This window comes from Monodelphis domestica, chromosome 4 (assembly GCF_027887165.1).
Source record: "Monodelphis domestica isolate mMonDom1 chromosome 4, mMonDom1.pri, whole genome shotgun sequence".
Classification (NCBI taxonomy): domain Eukaryota; kingdom Metazoa; phylum Chordata; class Mammalia; order Didelphimorphia; family Didelphidae; genus Monodelphis; species Monodelphis domestica.
In genome coordinates this window covers 446771982-446776295 of record NC_077230.1, presented here as the reverse complement: position 1 = coordinate 446776295, position 4314 = coordinate 446771982, and positions in this window count along the sequence as shown.

Sequence of the window (4314 nt, the reverse complement as noted above, 5' to 3'; positions counted from 1 at the left end):
GAAGTAGCCTCTTCTTTAGCTCACAGCCAAAGACCACCTGCTATCCCAAAAAATTTGTGATATGCTTTGGGGGAAGCAGTGCAACAGCACCTGTAGCAGTTTCAGGTACCCTGGGAGAGACAGTCTCCTGCAGAGGACCTGCCTCTTTGCTGAGCAGTTGTTCCAGCTTTGTTTGACCCCTGACAGTCATGCAGACACATTGAAATACAATTCTGGGTGATGATCATGATAGAGGCATCGCTGACCCACATGTATTTATGAAGAACTTGGGCTTAGGTAATTATAAACAAATGTCCTTGTTTTTGGATACGGACAGGATCTTCTGTTTGCTTCCCCCTATGCAGAGAGAGCTCAATCAGTGAGGCTCTCTGGGGACCACAACTGCTGGGGGCTCTGCACCTGTGTCCCTGCGTCTGAGTAAAAACTTGTTTTCTCACTTGTTCCTCCCAACTTCTGGGTCCTCAGCAAGGCCAACTGGGGCAAAGTGAGTTGGAGTCCCATGAGCTTTTCAGAACAGGGAAACTTCTTAGCATGTGAGAATCTATGTGGGCATCTGGCTTACACAGTGACTCTGGCCTTGGGGGAGTTTCATCAGAAAATATTATATATAGTTCAAGGATTTCAGCCTTCTTTGTCCCCAATTGTAAATGAGAGAGTCCTACAGCTTGGGTTTACTCTCAGTATATTGTTCTCTTACATGGTTCTGGTACAGAATATCTTGTCACTAGTTCAGCATATAGAGATATTTCCAGCAGTTATTGCTTGACAAAGACTCAAAAATCATGTTTGTAATGGGGATGTGTATGAAGTCCTTCTGCAAGGAAAATGATCTTTGTTTCCTATAATCACTCCACTAACAAGCCCCTCTGCTGTCTGCTTGCATTAATTCAATCAGATATTTCACTTCTGTCTCTCAGACAAAGGACCACATAGTGTCTCTGCAGTTACATAAGTACCATCTTTTTAATTGATAATGATCAGTGATATCATGAAGTGCCCAATTTAAATTTAAAACAGGAATCCACAACACTAAAGATTTATTCACAACCCAGAACTGTAATGGCAAAAGGAATTTTCTCAATGGAGAGTTCTTTGTGGCAATACAATCATGGTTCCAGTCTCTAATTATCTGCTTTATATACAGGGATCTAGCGGAAAGAGTCCAAGAACTAAGGGAGTTTTCCTTCTACTGTGCATAAAGCTGTGAGAAGAAAGAGATGCTTCTCTGCTTGGATCTGTGATGATTCTTTAAGCCTAAGGCCAATGTGATAGCAGGGTGACACTGAATTGTTTCATAACTTTCCCTTTACATTGACCAGGGCATTCTCTTCTATTAAAATGTCTGAGATGTGTAAATGATATATAGACTCATTAATCAAGACTTAGCATAGTTTGTACCTTGTGTCTCCTTGAAGATAGAAATACCACTTCAGAGCCTGATGGGATAACTCCTCTGATGACAAAAATGATTATGAAGATGCAGATTAAAGTGAAGAAATTTTTGGAGAAGAAAGGGGAAGGAAACTAAGTAGAAGAATGAGAAAAGGTAAAAGAAGGTGGAGAAGCTGAGGAGGGTGAAGAATGAAGAGAACTGAGGAAAAAGAAAGGAATGATATGCAGAGCAAAAAGATGGAAGAGAAGACTACCAGTGAAGAAATTAGCACTGGATGATGATGAAGATGAGATCCACAGTGTGGAGAAGCATAAAGAAGTAGAAGGAAAGGTAAAAAGATGGAAGTATAAAGGAAAAATGGAAGACAAAGTATTTGAAGAAATGATTCACTTTTATACAGCACTTCCCTTTTTTGAGTAGGATTTCACTGTAACAGTCTTGTAACTTCAATTGTGTTTATTACTGTCATTTTAATTATGAAGAGACTATGGATCAGAGGAAAGAAAGAATTTGCCATGATCACATAGTAATTATTCCAAGCCAGAATACCATTTTGTATATGTGGATTATAAGTTCAATACTTTTCCCATCAGACACCATTACCTGTCAGTGATGTCATTTAGTACTTTATGGTGTACTGACCAAGAATTAAGGACTTTAATCAATTCAAAACAAATGATGATTCCAGAGGCCTCAGTCTTAAGTGTTATTTTTTAATGTTCTGAAGAAATACTTAGAGGCAACTCAATTTAACTGCCATTCTACTGGGAACTGCATTTCATTTCTGAAATAGAGTTGAATTGATTGAATTTCTGATGAAAGTTGAACTCACTTAACTAATTTAGTGGAGATTTTTTTCCAGTGGAGAATTTTCTGAGCTAAATTCCTGAGTAGAATATGAAAACATTAACTAAGATTCTGAGCATTCGGTTGTTTGGCTGCTATTCCATCATTTTGAATCGGGTCCACAGTGGGAGTTGTTGAGAGAATACTAGTTGGAAACATCTTCATTTTCCTGCTTTTAAAGAGCACAGAAGCAATCTTTTTTCATAACCAGTGTATTGTATACATTTTTCTTTGCCATCCTAGTTCCTTTCTATTTTGGCATGTTCTCAGAACACTTCAGTGTCTTACAAGGACTCTTATTGACTTGCTCCAAATTTTTTATATGCAATTCAAACTCTGAACTTCTTGCTTCAGATTTTGTCTGACAAGGGCCAAGTAGAATGTGACTATTGCCTTATTCCTCACTGTTATGCCCTCTTAATTTGGCCCAGAATAATGAATTTTTTGACTGTTCTGACACCGTGCCAACCCATATTGAATTACAGTCCTTGTAAATCCCTAAATATTTGGTACAGACTGCTGAAGACTCTCTTTCCAAAAATATAAAAATGGGAAAAATGAAACTGATAATAAGTATGTATAGTGAAGCAAAAGAAATCTCTCCATTGGCTGTATCCTGATACATGTCTCGAGTTTTACCCTGTATCCATCACCTGTCTGTCAGCAGGTGGAGGAGCAGTGTAGCATGTTCATCATGAATCTTTTGTAATCATCCTTTCCTTTTATAGGTGTTTAGAACTAATTTTCTCATAATTTATTCCAGAATTTTTTCAGCAATCAAAGTAAATTTCACTGATTTTATGTTGAGTCATAATCCACTATTTTGTGAAATTGAATTTTTGAGTTTGTATTTGTATATGATTTTTCATATATCTTTACTTAATTATATAATCCTCTATTGAGGTCACTACTATTCTGGCCTTTCAAGATCTTATTTGCTCTTGACAGGGAGAGAGACAGACAGACAGACAGACAGACAGACACAGACACAGACAGACAGAGACAGATACAAAGACAGAGAGACAGAGACAGAGAGACAGAGAGAGGGGGGAGAGAGTGAGAAAGAGAGAGACACAAAGAGACACAGAGAGACAGAGACAGAGACAGAGAGACAGAGACAGACAGACAGACAGAGAGACAGAGAGAGTGAGCAACAGAGACAGAGAGACAGAGTTAGACAGAGAAACAGAGTCAGAGAGAGACAGAGACAGAGATAGAGATAGAGGGAGACAGAGAGGGAGAGGAAGAGAGAAAGACAGACGCAGAGACAGACTTTTATTAATTATAATTTTTACATTATGCAAATTTTGTTAGGATGGCAGCTATATCTGTGCCTCATTCATTACTAAAATGTTAAGAAACTAGGGCAAAATATAGGAGCATTAATAATCTCTTTCCAAGTTGAATTTAAAACTTTTGAGTTCTCTTTGAGTTTAGTCATTCAATCAATTCCCATTCTGTTTCATTGAAGCATATTATAACACATATCAACACCTTCTATAAAGTAAAAACATTTCATACCTTATCAAATATTTTGCTAATTTTTATTATTGATTTGAAAAAATACACTGATTCAATGAGAATACAAGGAATACAATACACATTATACAGGAGAAATAATGCAAAACATTTCCACATTGACAATAATATCAACAAAACCAAGAAAAAGAAAGTGAAAAACTCTCCTTCAATATACTTCCAGAGTCTGTCAGTTCTCTGTGAAAATGGATAGTATTTTCTTTCCTGAGTTCTTTGGAATTGTGGTTCATTGTATTACTCTGAGAACCTAAGTCGTTCAAAATTTATTGTCATTATAATTTTGTTACTGTGAATAATATTCTCTTTTTTGGACCAAAATTTAAGAAACCATTCAGAACATTTACATTATAGTATTCTAGATCCTTTTCACTTTCCAGGTATATTCTCTACTCATCAAAGAACTTAACACATAGAAAGCAAATAGCAAAGGATTGCTGACTGATTTGTTTAATATATGCCTATTTAGTGACCTTGTTGTAAACCTCAAAATTTCTCAGACTTATGAATGTTGGAAATTTCCCCATTGGGGAATCTTC